This window comes from Leucopleurus acutus (assembly GCF_964270905.1).
Source record: "Leucopleurus acutus genome assembly, chromosome: 17".
Lineage (NCBI taxonomy): Eukaryota > Metazoa > Chordata > Mammalia > Artiodactyla > Delphinidae > Leucopleurus > Leucopleurus acutus.
The window spans coordinates 76,700,078-76,721,370 of record NC_139159.1 but is presented as its reverse complement, the minus strand read 5'-3'; positions in this window follow the sequence as shown (position 1 = coordinate 76,721,370).

Below are 21,293 nucleotides of genomic sequence, written 5' to 3'. Positions count from 1 at the left end.
GAATGACCTGAACCCAATTAGAAGAACCAATGTGCTGTATGTTAAGCTCTGAGGAACAAAAGACCTCTTCTTAGTGTCTTCACAGTATGATGCTGTGTTTAATAACCCTGAATGTGAAAAATCAAGAGCGTAAAGATATCCTAATTACAACTCTCCAGGCATCTGGGGTCCAAGAATTAGCCACTTTGCTTTGGTAAAATGAGAGAGCATTAAACGTAACAGGAAATCAGATTCCCTAGAACCACTAGCTCTTATTTCAGATGAGAAAACTGAGTCCCAGAGGAGTAAGATGATGTATACAAGGCTACATAGCTAGTTAATGATGGAACTGGGAATAGAATCCCGTTTACTGGTCTCCCAGGAAAGAACACTTATCACCCTGGATCGTAGCCAACCTAAGATGAAATATTAAGCCAACCCAACTCTTAGAAGAATAGACTAAAACACTAAAGGTTTTATCCTATTTTGAACTTCTGTCCTCTCCCCACCCCTCACCCAATACTATTATACTGTCCATAAAATCTTGGTTCAATAGATTGTTGAGTCATGATTTGACTAAACTACGAGATTAGAGTTTGCTTTAGGCATTTATAGAGGGAAGGGGAAGGAGGAATATGGGAAGGAGCTCCTATTGTAAATAGTGCTGCAGTGAACATTGGGGTGCATGTAACTTTTCAGATTATGGTTTTCTCCGAATATATTCCCAGAAGTGGGATTGCTGGATAATATGGTAGTTCTAATTTTAGTTTTTCAAGGAACCTCCATACTGTTCTCCATAGTGACTGTACCAATTTACATTCCCACCAACAGCTTAGGAGGATTCCCTTTTCACCATACCCCCTCCAGCATTTATTGTTTGCAGACTTTTTGATGATGGCCATTCTGACTGGTGTGAGGTGATACCTCATTGTAGTTTTGATTTGCATTTCTCTAACAATTAGCGATGTTAAGGATCTCTTCAAGGGCTTTTTGGCTATCTGTACGTCTCTGTTGGAGAAATGTCTATTTAGATCTTCTGCCCATTTCAGACAAAGACAAATATCATATGATATCACTTATATGTGGAATCCAAAAATATGATACAAATGAACTTATTTAGAAAACAAAAACAGACCAACAGACTTAGAAAACAAACTTATGGTTACCAAAGGGGAAAGGTGGTGGAGGAGGGATAAATTAGGAGGTTGGGATTAACAGATACTCACTACTATATATAAAACAGATCATCAACAAGAACCTATTGTATAGCATGGGGAACTCTACTCAATAGTCTGTAATAACTTGTATGGGAAAAGAATCTGAAAAAGAATAGATACATGTGTATGTATAACTGAATCGCTTTGCTGTACACCTGAAATTAACACAACATTGTAAATCAACTATACTCCAATATAAAATAAAAACAAAAAAAAGAAGTGAAAGGAGATCAGAGAAGGCTAAAATTCTATACTTAGTGAAATAACGGCATTTTCAAAGAAAAAAAAAAGGAGGGGGGGCCTCCTACCAGCCATGATTCTCTCACAAATAACTGCAATCACTTGTGCAGGAAAAAGATAAAACATGACCTAGAGTTACTGGAGAGGGACCAGAAGCAGACTAATTCTAGAGGAAGGAGGACGGCAAGGAGCAAGTGACTTGAAGTCATGCCAGAGGCAGTGCCATTTTGCATGTCTACAAAAACAAAGCAAAGCAAAAAAAAGCAAAACACCTCACTAAACATTTCTTAAAAATGCTAAGCTCAAAACCAAATGAAATCTACCATCTTTCTGGGCTGTAAAACCAGAGGACAGAGATAAGAGTGACCACATTGACCAGAAAGTGAGGGAAGATAATTAGAAGGAGGGAGACAGAAAGGGGAGCCTGAATTTCTAAGTATAAACTTCCCAGTCTCTTGGGTGACTCATGAACTACGCAAGTATGGGACAAATTCTAGCTAAGAAGAAAACAAATGAACCTAAATTTGAACTACTACCCTAGAGGTAGAGTTTACTGTTTGAATCTAATCAAATTAAGTGCCTGATTAAACAAAACACACAAGTAATCAAATCTAGGATCTCCAAATATAACATTAACATCTCCAGGATGAAATTTTTAAATTACTCAACATATGAAGAACCAGGAGTGTCAGGAGAGAAGGAGCCATCCCTGGCTTCAACCAGAAGAGTTCTGATTATTTTCTCCTTCTTATAGGGTTTTCCATGGAACATCCCATTAATACCACTAAACGGTGGTTTGCAGTCCTTTGAAGTAGATGATTTCCAAGGTGGTTTCTATCTCTAGCATTCAGCTGGCTATTATTCAATCTATACATTTAGAGGGATCCTCAGAAAAGCCCTTGTGTGCACCTAATCACTACTCCATAATTTGTAGCCAATGTGTGTAGTAGCATGAGGCAGTGCTTCCCAATTTAATATGTACTCACATCACCAAGCTTCTTGCTAAAATCTGTTTCAGGAAGACTGGGATGGGGCTTGGGGGTCTGCATATCTAACAAGCTGCACGTAAATCTGATAGTGTTGGTTCAAAAATCATACTTTGAGTAGCAAGTTTCCTAGGGACACAGTTTCACAGTGAAATTCAATAACCAAATGAGAGTGGGGACGGCTGAACACTGTAACTGCTCTTATAAATTTATAAAGCAATTTTCTGAGAAATACTGCAGACTTCTGACTGTGTTTTAACTCAGTGTTTCCTGAATTAATTTCACCACAGAATCTTTTTTTGAAAGAAAATCCTATTACATAACACCAAATAGGTGGTATATAAAACATAGTTTTGGAAAGTTTTATTGTATGGGAGTCTTAAAAGAAATGCATAATTCTGTGTTTTTATGCACTTAATCCCCATTTCTGTGTTAGCAAAGAAACCATTTTCTCAAGTTTTTACCTGAGAATAATGAAATAGGGCTCCCCTGAACTATGCTTGAAATTTCAAATGTGAAATTTTTGGAAACCATTTACAGAAAGAAAAATGTGTGTGTCAGCAGTTACCTAACTGGGTATGTTTCATGGCGTCAGCTACACTGGTGTAATTTGAAGACCTTGGAAAATGCCTTGAGCTAGAAAAATTTACTCCATTGGTTTGAGTACTCCACTGACGATGAATTATTTCTCCAGGTGAACCTTTCCTTTATCGCCTGTTCTTAAATGAGAAGGCTCCCAGAGGGCTGAACGTGGGGTCACTAACCCACACTAGTTGGGGGAAGAGTTGCTATGAGCCCTTGTTCCCTCAAGGGCAGTGAGAAACCATGAAACAGATGGTGCCGTTGCCTCCCATGTATGTGATCAGTCCTTCTCAAAATGTCCCCCTGTATCCCTGACTTTCCAACAACCTAATGATTAAACTAGGGCATGGATTATGACTTCTGTTGAACAGACAAGGAAATGGCAGCGAAGATGATAAGTTGTTTGAAGTCCTCTGTCTATTGGAAGAGCCAAGATAAAGGATATAGAAAGATGCCTAAGAGTTAGTAAACTTCTCTTCTGTGCCAGGTACTTCATATGCTTAATCATTCAACCCCATTTTATACATTGGAAAACTGAAATGCAAGAAAACTAGCCACTTGTCCCAGTTAATAAATGGGAAAACTGGGATTCAAGCCCCTTTGTTTGACTCTCATGCATGCGGTGCAGACACCTTCAATATTTCTTCATCTGTCTGAGATATTAGTAGCTACCAGGTCTTGAAAATGAGGGAAAAGTCCTCACCAGGATAATGAGATAGAAGTGCAAGATCAGATACTTGCTGCAGAGTGTACTCTACTGCAGAAGTTTGCCCAAGGTCAACCTAGCCATTTCATTACATGGTTTCCCTTTTTCTTTTGCCTTTAAAATATATTGTAGGGACTTCCCTGGTGGCACAGTGATTAAGACTCCATACTCCCAATGCAGGGGGCCTGGGTTCGATCCCTAGTCAGGGAACTAGATCCCATATGCATGCTGCAACTAAGAGTTCACATGCCACAACTAAGGAGCCTGCCTGCCGCAACTAAGGAGCCCACCTGCTGCTACTAAGACCTGGCACAACCAAATAAATAGATAAATAAAATTATTTTAAAATAAATAAATATTTTGGACAATATCTTGTTCCAAATGGTGTTATTACCATCTCATTATTCCTTCATGCCTTTTAATGAAGCACTTTTTTCACAGGGTGCATTTTTGATATCATTCATCTGGAAGAAACTCTACAGATTTTTTTAAAAGCACATGACACACAATTTCTATTTGAGATTCTATTTGAGATTGATCCCGCCCACACCCCTCACCCCAACCTTGACATTCTGGAGTCTTAAAAACATTCTTCCTAAGCAAAAACACCAGACAGCAGAGAAAGAAAACAATAAGACACACCTTGTAATTTTACCAAAAAAATCCCTGACAGATCAGATCTATAAATTCAGAGTCATATGGAGTGAGGCAGACCAAGAGCATGAACAGACCACGTTGTCCAGAATTCCCTCTGCTGCCAACATGGTCCAAGGTTCAAGGCAAATATTCTCTTGCTCAGATTTGAGACATCCTTCTAGGAAGAGAACCTTCCAACCATCTGCCTAGGAAGCCATTTGTGCCATGTCCTCATAATGAGATTTGGTATTTTTCATAGAATTTCACACTCGACATGCTGAATGTGTCTTATAGATCATTTAAAATGTGATCTTATATTTTGTAATCAGCCAAAGTGAAAATACATGTGCTGCCAGCCAGTCAATTACTAAGTCATTTTTACACTCCCACTGGGTACCAGTCTGGACTGTGGGGAACGTGTGGCAGGCACTGGGCTAGATGCTTTCACATGCATCTTCTCCGTTAGAGTTAATCATTACAACGATCATAACGATAGCAAGCAGTTATTTATCTTATTATGCAATAGGCACTGTGATAAATGTTTGCATGATGCCTGATTTAATGCTCACCATAATCCTACGAGATAAACAAGTCTTCCCAAACCTCATTGCTCACCAGCAGCAGCTGAGGAACTTTATTAGAATGAGTCCTAATCAAGACCTATTGAGTCAGAATCTCTGGGTTAAAAACATTAAATCTCTATTTTTCAGTAACTTTCTGAGGAATCACGAGGCAGCCTGAAGTTAACCAGCACCTGGGAAAAATAAGACAGATGTTGTTATCTCCATTTTATTCACCGGAAATCAAAGCTCAGAGAGAAAAATGTGTGCCCAAGATGTGCTGGCTTGTCACTGACTCACCATTGCAGCCACCTGGAGAGCATCCTCAAAGGTCTCTTACAACTCAGAGTGTGGTATGAAGATTGGAGCTATTAGCATCACCTGACACCCAGTCTGCTAAGAGGAGCATCTGCATTTTAACCAGACCCCCCAGAAGACAGGGTGTGAGAAGTGCTGCTCTGGACCACTGAGCTGGAGACTGAAAACTGCATCTCCCAGACTCTACCATCAGTGAGCTTATTTAATTTTACCAACGGGAGGCACTGAGGGAGATCGGAGGGTGGAAGGAAGGAGGAACCGTCTTTGTCCACTTTTGCAGAGACATTAGCAAGGGCCGGGGGATTTAAGACAGGCTACTGTGGGCTCCAGCCATATGGATGATGTCTGGCGAGCTCCGGGGGCGGTGGGGGCGGGGGGATGGCGGCTTCGGGGATCCTGCTGACTGCAGTGGCACAATTCGGTAACAACAGCTAACAGGTCAGCGTTCACAGGGGCGGGTAGAAAACTAGCTGATTTAGGGGTAACAATCTTTTCTTCTCTTTTGCTCCTTCAGCCCTTTCCGCATCATTGTAAACATTTTCCTGCATTAAGTCCCTCTTTACTTGAAATAGCAAGAGTGGTTCTCTTTCGCTGGTTGGATATTAGCTGATATTACAGCTTAGTTATCATACAATAATCATGCTCCTTGTCAAAGGAGCAGGGTGAGGATTCAGCTCCAGGGTCTGAGACGGCAAAGCTCAAGTTCTTAACCAGTATCAAATACAGACGGTCCCAACTTACAATGGTTCGACTTCTGGTGGTGTGAAAGTGATATGCATTCAGTAGGTACTGTACTTCGAATTTTGATCTTTTCCCAGGCTAGTGATGTGTGGTCAGATACTCTCTCATGATGCTGGGCAGTGACAGCTAGCTGCAACTCCCTCTCGGCCACAGACCTGAGGATAAATAATCCATACACCGACAACCGTTCTGTAAGCATACAACCGTTCTCTTTTTCACTTTCAATACAGGACGCAATAAGTTACATGAGATATTCGACACTTTATTATAAAATAGGCTTTGTTTTAGATAATTATGCCCTACTGTAGGCTAACGTAAATGTTCTGAGCACGTTTAAGGTAGGCAAGGCTAAGCTATGACGGTCGGTAGATTAGGCGTATTAAATGTATTTTTGACTTGATATTTTCAACTTATGATGGGTTTATAGGGACTTAACCCCGTCGTAACTTGAGAAAGATCTGTATATCAAAAAAAGCACTGCACAATAAAGTATTCACTTCTATAGGGTAATTGAGCTGTCTTCTTGCTATTCATTCTTTTATCTACTAAAAATATATATATAATAAAACTTTCTGTGCCAAGAAGTATGGTAAGTTCTGGGAATACAAAGTTGAATAAAACATAGCTCCTGCTACCATGGAAGGAAGATTCACAGGCAATTAATTATAAGACAATGTGGTAAGTTCAAAATTGAACCAATTTCTAAGGACAGACCAATTTTAACATGACTGTTACTTGAACAATTATGAAAAAAACCAAATGATATTTAAGGCTGATACACTTGGGCACAGGAAGTCTTTTGAGAGAATAAAACAGTTACCGCTGGGTAAGGAAGACAGGTATTGACTGACCTACTTCTCTGAGGTCCCTCCTGTACTATTCATTCATTCATTTGTTCATTCAATTAATAGCATTGGGTGCTTTATAGCAGGACCTCTCTATACCTTGGGAATGAAGCATGTGAGTAAAATAAGAGGGATTTGATCTCATGGGTCTTCCGTTTTTAGGGAGAGACGGTCAATAGGCAAGTAAACAAATAAGATCATTTTATTCTATGAAAAGTGCTCTAAAGGAAATTAGCAGGGAGATATGAATGAATGCAACTGAGAAGAGGGGGGTATTTTAGGTACAGTTTTATTACAGGGGATATTCGTGTAGAAGCCACTGTCCTTGTCCCCAAGAAGGACATAATGAGTCTGAAGGCAATGCTGAAAAGTGGGTCTCAGGTTAGAAGAGCTGCCAGTGAGAACACAGCACATGGAGAGCCCCCTCAAAGCTAGCACCTTCCCTCCAGCGAAGCACTGCTACAGCCAGCATTCAGAGTGCATGACTCTTCAGGGCAGGGGCTGGCTTCTCCTTAAAGCTCCATTCTTCACAGTTGACAGTGGAAGAGGCATGGCATGGTGCAACGATCAGACACTGAGAGTCCCCAATCTTGGTTTAAAAGCTGGTTGCAACACTACTAATTCATTTGTATCTCAGTTTAACAGCCCGCAAAATGGGTATAATAATTCCCAAATCACAGGATTGTTGTGAGAACTGAATACTCTACTTGGTGCATATCGTGTAGTAGATTACCTGGCTCACAATGGGTAAGCAGTAAATATTCTGTGAATTGATTTGCGTGACATATACAAGCACCTTAATGTCAGAAATCATTGTGCTTTTCCCACAAGGTGATGGATCTCTCTCAGAAGAGATGGTGGAGTTGGATGTGAGACAGGGTTTCTTCTCCTTCAACCTCTGTTTACTTGACTAGAGGAGATGGAAGGAATGGGTGGGTCTTCCTCATGGAATTGAGGGCTTTCTGCTGGCTAAGTCTCACTGGTTGCCTCTTCCATTCCTCTTACGACCAGATCTGCCAGGACACCCACTTGCCAATGTCCCTCTGAAATTGTGTTCCCCAGAACTGAACAGAGTCCTCTAGCTGGAGTCTGGCCACAGCTCAAAACAGCCACACCATCACAAGCCCTTGGGTTGGATGCCGCACTTCTAGATACGTAGCTTCAGGGGGCATTGGGATATTACAAGCCACATTGGCCTATGGATTCATGCTATGCTTGTAGCCAATTAACACCCACACGTTGCACATGGTATAATTAGGACACCAAGACCTCCATCTGCTTCTACTTCTACATGTAAGGCTTTCACCCTCATTTCAGGTCTTCATACTGATTTCTGCAAAGTTTCTCTAGACCTAAGGAAGATCCTTGAGGAGACGTGATACTTATTTGTGGAATCACTCCTAGAGCTTTGCACGTGAACTGGAATATATGAGACTCCTGGTGGGTACTTATTAAATAAATTACTATTTTAACTAGTGCAAAAGTAAAAAGTGCTTAGTTTTATAAAAACAATAGAATGTATAGTATAGTCAAAGGAAGAAAACAAAATGACTCATAATTCCATACTGTTACATAACACCCCCAAATAGTATCAAATTATTTGTATTTTTAGGTAACTTGAATTGTCTTAACGTATTATGGCATTCTTACCACATCATCTGAGTAACTGAAAAATAACTCACTACATTGATAGCCTGTAATTCATTTAAGAGGATTTATTTAAACAAATGAAATTGTTGGAACTTTAGGTTGTTTCAGGGTTTTTTGTTTGCTTGTTTACTATTTTAAAGATCTCTGTCTATACATCCTACCAAACATCTGATTATTTCCTTAGTGTAAAGTCCTAGAAGTGGAAGTATTGGGTCAAAGATAATGTCTATTTTTAAGATTTATATGTATATATATGTGGTCAAATGGCCTCCAAAACCATGCATGACAATATCCTTCTCTTGCCCTTCCTGAGAGTATGTAAAAGGGGGAAAATAGAGTGTGTGTCATAAAATTGTTTGGAAAATTGAGTTAATATACATTAAGTGCTCAGGTAGTAATTGGTACATAGAAATTACTCCAAAAATGGTAGTTGTTGTTATTACTGTTATTGTTATTTTTACCTTTATATCTCACATATATGATGCCAACTTCAACTGACTTTCTCCACTAACTTAGTTCATCTGCTGTAACAATAAAACCTCATTTCTATTTCTCATCCCACCAGTAAGAGAGATAGAGGGAGAGAGAGAGATGTTTGATAGAGAGATAGAGGGAGAGAGAGAGATGTTTTTCAAAATGAAAAGCTCCAAAATTTAGGGGGCGAGTCTTCCATTCTCTGTGGTTTATAGAATTCCCCCTTTTCTCTGGGAAGCTGGCCCTTGGAACCTTCATTCTCTTGCTCTAAACTGTTTTATTCTTGCTGCACAGAGGTATTCTGGGGTGGTCCCACTTGTTCAGCTGTGCTGGACCCATTAATTCTAAGAACTCACATCTTATTTTTTTTGGTTTACTATAATTTGGTTGGAGAATGTTCTTAAGTAGCTTTCTAAGAAAAGGAGCATGAGGTAAACTATGAGTGTCCTAAAATGTGTTTAGCTGGGGGTAGATTTCTATATTTAAAATAATTTTTTCATTAATTTTTAGAAAGGCATGTTTCTGACGAGAAGCAATATGCCATGTTCATATGGCTTTTTAGGCTTTGTGGTTTATTTTTCCTCTCTCTCTCTCTCTTTTCTTTCTTTTCTCCAACCTTTTAGGAACTTTGTATCCTCGAAGCTGAGAAAATTGTCATGATCTATCTAGATGTGTTTTTTTTTCTTTCATTTTTCCTATTAGAATCTTAGAAGTACTTTCAATGTGAAAAACTGCCTCTCTTTTCAGCCTTGCAAAGTTATCATTTATTATTCACTTATACTTCTGCCCTCCCCACTGTAATTCAGTCATCTCCTGGAATTCTTATAAGTTATTTACAGAGCTCCTGTATCAGTAATCTGTGTCATTTGTGTTTTATTCTCACACATTCCACCTGTTTGTCGTTTTGGACTAGGTTTTGAAAAATTTCCTCAATTAGGTCTTCTGATATTTTTTACTGATTTTTCTCTTTTCTGTAATATATAATTTGTTAAGCACTTTTCCTTGTTCTCTACTTGTTGCTTTTACATAGCTTCAGTTTCTTGTATTATAAATGTGATATACCCTCAATTTTCTCAGAAAATACTGCTGACATAATTTTCTTTTCTTCTATTTAATTCTGTTGGTTACCCTGAATGGTTTACATTCTCCTAGGTTCAGGCTTCCTAATTATTTATCTTGATCTTCATTTTTCAGGATTTCAGCATGTCTGTCCAAAAAGCAAACAATACCAAGTTTTGGAAAGAATGTAGATACACTAAAACTCAAATACATTGGTGATAGGAATGTAAAATGGAACTGCCGTTCTGAAAACAGTTTGGTAATCTCTTAAAAATTGGAAGCTGTACTTACCATATAACCCAGCAATTCTACTCCTAGGAGTCTATACAAGAGAAACACACATGCCCACAAAAAAACATATGTGAATGTTCATAGTAACATTATTCATAATAACCAAAACTGCAAACAACCCAAAGTTTTATTAACTGTTGAATGGATAAACAAATGCGATATACCACATACAATGGAGTATTATTCACCAATAAAAAAGAATAAATTACTGATACAAGTTTCAACATTATGAACCTCAAAAATGTTATTTAAGTAACAGAAGCCAAACACAAGATATTATACATGGTGTTTCCATTAATATGAAATGGCCAGAAAAGGCCAAATTATAGACAGAAAGCAGGTCAGTGGTTGCTTAGGACCTGGGTTGGGGAATATTACCAGCAAAGAGGCATAAGGTAAATTTTTAAACTGTAGAAATTTAAAAGAAACCGATTTGTGCTGATAGTTGCACAACCATAAACATTTACTGAAAGTTATAGATTTGTATCCTTTCAATGGGTGAACTGTATTTATATAAATTATACCTCAATAAAGCTCTTAAACCACACATGGGCTAATGTTTGTCATAAAGGAAGTGAGGTGATTAGCAAATTTATTTTGTATTTTGTTAAAAGTAAATATTTGTACTTAACTCATGCATCCAGTTTTCCATGTTTGGATACTTGCCATGGTCACTTTTTATCTGTGCTTTGGCGCGTTTTACTTCATCTCCATGATTCTCAGTTTTTTTCATCTGTGGTTGGAGAAGGTTGAACTAGGCCATTGCTAAAGTCTGTTCCATCTCTGACTCTGTAAATTCTTCAAGCTGGTCTAGTTTTCTCCTTGACCTGTTAGACTCAGTCTGCCAGCAAATTTCCTACAGCTGTCTTTGTTGTCAGGTCATGGTTTGGAACAGACCATCATGTACTTTCCTATTTAATCAAAACTTTCAGAGAATATACTTCAGCTGATTTCCACCATCCTGATGAGCTGGAAGAAGCTGACAAAAATTGAGCAATACTCAGTCCATTTATTTCAAGTGGGTGCACTCATTTTTAAACTTATTTTTACATTAAAAATAATTTTACTGGGCAAAATTTAGCTTACCTACACATAGAGACAACATTAAAATTAAAACGGAATTAATTTTTGTCTACCAGGGCTTGTTGGTCTAGTATATGGACTACAGTGTAATATCAGAAATCCAGAAATTATTTCGTTGCCATGGGTTAAAAAGTGTAGATTTATTCTTTTTTCTTTTGCTGATCCTGACATCTTTTGATGTGGATATGATGCCCTTGTTAAGTACTAATGGGGTAATTTGTGAAACTGCATTAGACTTTAATTTTGTAGTTGTAGATCAATGCTTCTCAAACTTTAAAGTCTATGCAAATCAGATAGGGATCTTCTTAAAATATAGATGTTAAGATACAGCTGTTTTGGGAGTGGACCGAGATTCTGCATTTCTAACAAGCAGTTAGAATTTGGCATTGCTGGTCGGTGACCAACACTCTGAGTGGCAAGGTGTTAGGATGAAAACAGAAGCTGTGGAAGGGAAGGAGTTACAGGGAGTTGCCTCATGTTAATGGTAATGAGAACAGTCTGCAAAAGGGCTAAGATGCCTCCGGGGGTACAGTGACTACTCCATCAGTGAGGGTGGTCATACAGAGGCTAGAAGGAATGTACTAGCTAGAAAGAGGCTAGGAAGGAATTAGTGGATGGGGATAAGTGATAGACCAGGAGACCCCAAATGTCTCTGCCTCTCGCTGTGAGAATGCATACTTATGTTTTAATAGTGTCTCTTCTGACCTTGAAATATATACATACTCACAGATTCCTAATGAATTATTTATGATAATTTTCCATACTAATTATAAGCTTTGGGGGGCCATGCTTATGTGTGTGACCACTGTGTTATAAGTACAAGTTTATTGGTTGTATGCCCAACCCCACCTCTTTCTTTTCCTGGATCAGAAAATTTTAGTCTTCTTGTCCTCTTGTTGCTGGTCAGAAGCACACTTCATGAGGGCCTCTCTTTGAAAATCCTATAGCTGGTTGGGGACAGAAGCCTTGCATCATCTTTCTTAGCAGTTTGTTGCCCATGAAAGCATGAACTTCAGCCTTTAGGCACAATACTGATCCTCTAAGTCACCTTTCTCTTTCCTGAATATGGCATTTTGGGGAGCTACACAGATAAATAAAGATGCTATTTTACTATCAATCAACTATTGATTCTTACACGTGTCCTTCATTCCTCAGACCCTTAAAGGGAATAATGGAGGGTGACCATTGGTCTTCTACCTGCGGAAAAGGGTCATCTCCCTGGAGGAGAGCGCCCTTCTTAAAAGATGAGGGATCAGCAAGCTTCTCCCAGGACAAATGTGGGGATTCTGCCAGCTTCTGGGTTTTTCTCCTCCAATTATGCATTCCAGGACTGGGGAGATAACCACAGGGTGGGTTCAGGAGCCCACTGGGTCCACTATGAGAGGCACCCGAGCTAAACCCCATTGATCACCTGGCCATAAGCCTCATACTCTGACTGCTGGACCACAGTGACATTTTGAATTAGTGTCACTTCAGAGCCCACGTCCAGTAATCCCCGAAATATCGGATTCTTTCTTTTCCCCCCGACATAAGTCTCCCTGGTGAAAGGCCGTAAGAGGGAGTAGCTCTCAGTGTGCTAAGAAAAATCACCTTATTTAGTAGATTGATGGGATTTCCACTGGACCATCCAGGGGTAAGTCCTCTAGCTCCCTGCGTGGTAAGAGTGGCCCTGTCCTCAGCCTGTAATCACTCCCTGGGAATATTCAGCCTCAGATGCCTAAGAGAGGCCATTCTGGATCCCGCAGTAGGACCTGCTGTTGATTCTCATGTTTGGTCACACCCACAGGAATTTAGAATAAAGGGAGAGTCATGGTCATTATCATCCATACGTCTGACAGATACGTGCTGAATGCCTCCTGTGTGCTAGGCACTGGGTTGCCTGCCAGCACAGCGGAGAACAAGGCAGACACAGCCTCTGCCTTCCAGGAGCTTGTGGCATTGCAGAAATAGGTCACTATAGCCAAGGGAGAGATGTGCTCTAACTGGTCAAGTGTGAGTACTTTTACGAGGCTGCTGGCCTAATCTTGGAGGCATCGCAAGAAATCCTGAGGATACTGTGTTTAACCTGAGACCTGAAGGGATATCCAGATTAGAGGGGAGGGGAGGAACATGGGCCAGGCCAAGAGGTCATTGGGAGTCAAGTTCTGGAAGCAGAGGGAGCGTGAACCATTGGTCCTACTGGAAGAGGAGTGATATAACTGAAATGTAGGTTTTGGCAGGTGGAAGGTGAGAAAGACTCTCTCCTGGACCCAAATTTAGTCCAGCTCCTCTGGGCTTCCTTCCTGACTAAGCCATACCCTTAGCCCTGTCCTTGCTGGGCCTGCATAGCCCAGTCATAGTGAGAACCCTGCTGGGTTAATTTAGCAGGAATCTCCCACCCTTGTTATCTGATCAGCCTCAAGAGCTGATCAAATTCCTCATCTCCCACCCGTGTTATCTGATCACCCCGGCCTGCCTTCAACAAGTTCTGCTTAGCAAGAATCCCCCCTACACTTGACGTCTCCTCTCAGTAATTTTCCATCCACTGACCATCTCCCTCCCAACCCAGATCCTTGGCTATAAATCACCACTTTTCCTTGTATTCAAAATTGAACTCGGGCTTCCCTGGTGGCGCAGTGGTTGAGAGTCCGCTTGCCGATGCAGGGGACGCAGGTTCGTGCCCCGGTCCGGGAAGATCCCACATGCTGCGGAGCAGCTGGGCCCGTGAGCCATGGCTGCTGAGCCTGCGCTCCGCAACGGGAGAGGCCACAGCAGTGAGAGGCCCGCGTACCGCAAAAAAAAAAAAAAAAAAAAAAAAAATTGAACTCAGTTCTATACTGAAGTCTCTTTTCCCCTATTGCAATAGTTTTTTTTTTTTGTTTTTTTTGTTTTTGTTTTTTTTAATAAAATCTATCTTTACAGCTTTCACTGGTGTCTGGCTCTGGTGCTCTTTGCCAAAAAGAAGATCCTGAGAGTTTGGGAAGGTAAATCATGGACAGTCTATGAAAGGGCTTCATTCCATGGAAAGCTGTTGTAGGGTTTTAAGAACTCTGGTGTCACTGTTTATTCACATGTAATAAAAATCAGTCTCATTGGCTAACAGAATGAGGAGTGGATGAATGCAGGGGAACAGTCAGAAATCTAAGGCAAATGAACACAGGTAAAATGATTTTACTGTTTCTAGTTAAAGATCATCAGGCCCCTTTAAGAACCAGTCCCTGATGTTTATTGCAGCTTTGAAATAGGCCTTAAACAGCAAGGTTCGATGGCAACGAGGCCTGGAGAGGAAGTGATAGCTAAGTAAAAATCTGAAGTATAAGTAGAAATTAGCAAGGTAAAATTGGAGTGAGTTGGATGACAGGTTGGGGTAGCTTTAAGCACTGAAGTGAATGAAATGGGATGTGTCCCAGGTGCATGACGGGAAAAAATATCTCCCCCAAATTCAATAAAGTGTGATAAAAATATTAGTAATCCCTTCTCACCTTTTGTGATTCTGTAAGTCTAGAACTAAAATAATTTATTCATTGTTATTCATTTCCATCCTAAACACCACTTGATGCTACCTAACACATCACTGCTGGTATTGTACAATTGCCGTTCTCTGCATCTGTGATGTGAGCTTCCCAAGCTTTCCATCACCTCTTCCTGGAAGGCTCTCCCTCCTTCTTTGTTGCTGGCCAACTCTTATTGCTCCCCAAGGTCCATAAGGAAGTTGATGAAATAGCTAAGCAAGAGATAGTGTATTCATCAGCTTGGACTGTCATAACAGAATACCACAGAGGGGGTGATTTAAAAAACAGATGTTTATTTTCTTACAAATCTGGAGGCTGGAGGCCCAAGGTCAAGATGGCAGCAGTATTTGTTTCTGGCTCTCCCTGTCCCTGGCTTGTAGACGGCCACTTTCTCACTGTGCTGTCACATGACCTTTCCTCTGTGCCTGCTCTTGGAGAGGTGGGGAGGGAGGGAGAGAGAGAAGGGGACAGAGGGAGGGAAGGAAGGGAGGAAGGAAGGAAGGAAGAGTGGAAAAGAGAGCTTTCTGGTGTTTTGTTCATTTAACCTTAATGACCTCCTTAAAATTCCTATCTCCAAATATAATCAGTTTAGGTGTTAAGGCTTCAACATATGACTTCTGGGGGACACAGTTCTGCCCATAGCAGATGATGAATTCACTAGGGCATTTGGGCACATGAGGAGTGGACCACCCAGTATTACAGTTGGTGATATTTTATACTCAGCAGCATTGTATCTATTTTGGGGGCGAACTACAATGTTAAACTAGATTCTTGAACATCTGTGAGGTTCCCACTGGGTTGAAGCAAGAAATAACAATGTGCACACTCAGAAATATTTCTTGACTAGAATAAGAGCTTAGCTACAAAGAAAGTCTTTTTCTGATCCAGCTGGTATCCAACTGATATATATTTAGACTTGGACTTGATAGCAGAGAATAAAAATTGATTCTGCTCCTTGATTTTCAGAGAAAGTTATTTCCTTGCACCCTCTGCAAGCTAGCAGCCCTTTTAAGGTCTGGAATTTCTTTTTCGTTATTTGATTTCATCTCAATCTCCCCCCACTTTAGAGGAAACAGTATATCAAAGCAAGAATGAAACGATTTGGAGACACTGATGCTGGGTACGTGTTTAAAGACCCTCTGTTCCGAATAATTTAACAACTTCCTCAATGCAAAAATTAAATACACTTGAAAAGTCCAAGAGTGGGATTGCAGAGAAGGATTAATAAGAAGCAGAAATGTTCCTATTTGAGCAGATGGAATGAATTCTCCGTATTTCCTTTTACACTACAATGATTATTTGTTAGACTTATAGCATCTCAGGTTACATAATTCAACATTTTCATTTTTTAAAGTCCTCTTATTTGTATCATTTCTCAGTTTTCAAAGCATTTTCTGACCTTTTAGTGCATTTCATCCTCATAATAATCATGTGAGTTTAGCTGGGCAGGTTTTTAAAAATTCAAGTTTGCAAATAACAACAACAAAAAATATCAAGGACAGTTTTAAAATATTTATGAATATCCATTCAATCCTCATTATTTCCTGAACCACATACCAGAGATTTTCTTTGGTTGATGGGTAGGAAATGAATTTTGAGTGAGGCTAAACTCTAACATGATGCTGGAGGAAAAGGAAACTCATTAAAAAATGGCACAGTTTTACTGTTTATGTAATCTATCTCCTTTAAAAGTCTGGTTGAATTCCTCTCTTAATTAAACAAAGTCTTCTTAACATGTTTGATAATATTAATTATTGTATTAATATCATTGGGGAGTAGACATTCTTGAATCCTACACCATGTTTATTCTCCCTATGAAGTTCTTCGGAGAGATGTATGTGCAAACAGGAAACAGAAACTGATGGAAGACAGAACAATGTTCCACTTTAGTAGAATTCTGGAAGGTTGGCCCAAAGTACATGGCCCGAGTTCAAGGTCTAATGGGGTCTTCACTCTTCTTATTGAGCCATAACCTGAGTCTCATGATTATACCATCTTCCAGCCAATATCACTGAGAGAGAGAAGACTGAATAACAACAGATCAGGAACACAGGAAAGGTAGCGACTGTGGCCCTTCTCCTCCTATCCAGTTGCAGAGAAGGATGAAACAGAAGAAAGATAGTTCAGCCAGAAGTGCTATGGAAGGACAGGTCTTTTGTCCACTTGCCACTTTTGAAGTGTAGACACAAGAAGGAGAAAAGACAGAGGGAGACGGCTGGCATTCAGCATCAGGAAGGAAGCCACGTGTGGCCTTACTGCTGCCTTCTCATGGATGGCAGCAGAAGACGGGAGAACCATGCCTTTGTAGGAGACCTTTAGACCCTGCTCACTACTATACTTGGCTCAATCAAAATCCTGGAATCTGAGGGCTTCCCTGGTGGCGCAATGGTTGAGAGTCCGCCTGCCGATGCAGGAGACGCGGGTTTGTGCCCTGGTCCGGGAAGATCCCACATGCCGCAGAGCGGCTGGGCCCGTGAGCCATGGTCGCTGAGCCTGCGCGTCCGGAGCCTGTGCTCCGCAACGGGAGAGGCCACGACAGTGAGAGGCCCGCGTACTGCAAAAAAAAAAAAAAAAAAATCCTTGAATCTGACCAATCAAATTGATACCCTCCGAGAAGCAAAGAAGGGGTGATCTGAGTTTCCTCACAGAACTAGAGTTCTACAGTTCTGATGAAGGATGTTGGGTAGAAAAGAATCAGATTGCAGGGATTTTTTTTCCCTCTGTTTTACATACTTGGTTCCAAAGTTCAGTTAATAGTATCAGCAACTCTGTTCCAAACACAGTCATGTCCCAATCTCTGAAAACTAGTAGAAGATAGAAAGAAATATATATTGGGTTAGCCAAAAAGTTCATTTGGGTTTTTCCGTAAGATGTTAGCTGCCTATCTGTCATCATGGAAGCTGTGGTCAGTATTTAATATTATTTTTTCTTGGAACCAAGAAGAAATGTGAACTTGGAACCACAGCCAGGATTAAGATCTGCTTACTAGCAATGGACTCTCTTCTAACCACTATTAGTCTTTACAAGTTTCCATTCTTCCATGGTCTAACAATGTTTGCATTGTGTCTTTCTGGCAATTAGCATCTTGGGGAGCAAGAATGACCTAGTTCTAAAATATGTGTGGCCAAGCTTATTTTAGAATGCAGAGTGAACTGCCGATTAAGAGAAATGGCCTCTTATTTTGAGCACGACATTGCTGACATCATGAATGGAGAAGAAAAGATCAGTATCCCACCCCTTGTGTCAGAAAAAGCGAGTTTAAAAAGAAAGCTAATAACACTACCATTTCTAATTGCATTTTGATTCCATTTGCTAGAAAGGTAATATTCTCTTATCTGAAGATGGTTTTCCTTTTTTCATATCTTCAGTACAGATAGTGTTATTCAACCCTGGGTCTGGAGATGTGAAATACTGACAATTTTGGATGGCTCTCTAAGCATTTAATACAGGAAATTTACTTTTGTTAAGAAAACTCAGAAGGCATTTTTCAGCGATTTCAGGCTTTAACCTGGAATCCACAGCTGTTTCATGCTACGTTGTGAATCTCAGAGAAATGGTGATGGGGGTCTTCCCTGAAAATACGCCAAGTTCTCACAACTTGGCATATAGTCGTGCCCATTGCTATATTTCTTTCCTCTTTTTCCCCACCCCATGTGATGCAATGTGGTACGATGGACACGCACATAAACTTTGGTTTCATCCAGTTCTAGATTTGTATCCTGATTACATACACTATTTCTGAGACATCAGGCCTATTACTAGAACATGTCCTGTTTCTTCCTTTGTATGAAGAGAATAAGAATAAGCACATGAGATGCTGTAAAGATCAAATATTTTTTATATAAATTTATTTATTAATTTGTTTTTATTTTTGGCTGTATTGGGTCTTTGTTCCTGCTCATGGGCTTTCTCTAGTTGAGGCAAGCAGGGGCCAGTCTTCGTTGTGGTACGTGGGCTTCTCATTATCTTGGCTTCTCTTGTTGCAGAGAACAGGCTCTAGAGCGCAGGCTCAGTTGCTCTGCGGCATATGAGATCTTCCCGGTCCAGGGCTCGAACCCGTGTCCCCTGTATTGGCAGGTGGATTCTTAACCACTGCGCCACCAGGGAAGCCCCAAATAATTTTTTAAATAGAGATATTTTCAACAAACTTCAAGCAGTTATTACCTCCACAGCCCCCATCTGCCTCAGTGAATCTGCTCTATCTACCTGATGTCTTTGCTCCTAATTTTCCCAACCAGGACCGTTTAACCATGGCATGGGATTTCTTCCAGAACCGAGCTTGTTAGAGGGCTGCCCTCTCAACATGTGTTAATAACTGTTACTTCTAGTTCTGCTATAATCAGATGGGTGAAGAGTTGGCAAGCAATTACCCATTTGCTAAATCTGGCCCATTGCTTGTTTTTTTGTACAGCCTGCATGCTAACAGTAGATTTTACATTTTAAATGGTTGAAATTAAATCAAAATAAGAATGATATTTTGTGACATAAAAAAATTGTATAATATCAAATTTCAATGTCCATAATTAAAATTTTGTTGGAACACAACCATGTTCATTTACTTATATATTGTCTATGGCTAATTTTGCACTAAACTAGAGTTTAGTAGTTTTAACAGAGTTCCCATGGAACACAAATTCTAAAATATTTACTATCCCATCCTATTCAGAAAATGTTTGCTGACCTCCAATATAGAAAATAAATCACACTTAGGTAAACCTGGCTACTACTTACTAGCCACATGACCTTGTAAGAATCACCTTTTAAAAATGATTCTCATTATAGCATTTCTTCAAAGTGTCTAGAGAAAAATAAATGGCATATCATCTATGAAAGTGCTTGGTAAACTGCTTTCCTCATAACTTCAGTATAGATCGTATTATTCAATGCTGGGTCCATATAGCTTTGTAAAACTATATGATTTTCAAACCTTGTTTTTATCCTTGAAACCTTTTATTCACCTCAGTCTTACATGAAACGCCTTAAAGTAAAGCAGATAGAAGTAGGGCAGGTGGTTGAAATAGGGAAGGGAGCTTGAAACGCTAAACACCCATCCACTACCCCTGGGTAATTTGCTGAACCCCTACGGTTTGCAAAAGAGTTTGAAACCACTAGGGGGATAAGGAAAACAAGGACTTCTCACCTTTTCCATTACTAATTCTCCTTTTCCCATTTAAAAATTTACTTAGTGCAACTCATGCATCCTGGGCTTCAGCATCCAGTGACTACAAAATAAGAGGACGTAAAAGATGTGCCAGTGATAGGAGAATTTCTAGTTGCTGTCAAGGTGATCAACTAATGGGTTGCTGGCTATTTCCCTGACATCCAACCTTGAGACACCGCACAAAATGATAGAGAGGTTGATGGGTTTGAGCAGTGACCCTGAAAACCACGGGGAAGCCTCAGGGAAGGCAGACAGTCGGGTCTTGTTTTTGGGACAAGTAGTATCACAGAGGGCCACGGAGTGAGATTATTCAGATGGGGGCTAGAATGGACTTCCGTTTAAGATATGCTCCCCTCTTTCCCTCAAGATGCTCATGGCTGAATGAAAGCAACAGAGACATGGGCTGGCAAAGGATGACAAGCAAATAGCAGTGGGGTCTAAGACTTGATCAGGTGAGGAAGACCTAATAGCATGTGCAGGTAGACCAGCTGGCCCTCTGCACTCAGTAAACCATCTTGAAAAAGAGCATGGCCCTGCTCAGAGATGCAAGGTGCGTCCCTGAGAGGCACAGTTATCTGGAGGAGGGATAGTAAAGAGGAAGTTGTTTGTCTCCCTCTCCCCCTAAACAAAGTAAAGATAATAGGATAGACAATCCAGACAAAGGGCGACAAAAGGAACCATCAGGCAGAGCAGGCACTTAAAGAACTTTCAAAGAGACAAAGGAAGGTATTTGTACCAAAAAGCAGAGACAAGCAATTATAAAGGAAAAAAAAAATTGGGCCATTATGGTCAGGAAAAATATACTTGAAATAAAGATATCAGTATCTGAGTAGAAAAACAGAACAGATATAGTCAAAGAACAGATTATTGATCTGAAATACCAGGCTAAGGACCCTTCCTGGAAAGCACCCAAGAGGAATAAGAGAAAGCATGATTATGCAGCTAATAGATCTAAAATGGTAGAAGGAGAATATCAACCTCTTTAAGATAGGAATTCCAGGAAAGAGAAACATTACAGGAGAAGATATAGCTAAAGAAATATTGGCTGAGAATTTCTCAATTTTAAAGGGCAGACGGTATGATCCTGGTTGAAAAACATACACGGGCACAGTTTGACACAAAAAGGTGAAATTTTAGAAGATCACAAAGAAAATTCCCAAAGCCTTCAAAGAGGAAAGTAGATCACACGCAAAGCAAGGGGAGATATAATAGGTTGATGTCATGTCTCCAAAGCAGCACTGGATGCAACAAGCCCCCCCAAATAATACTTTCAC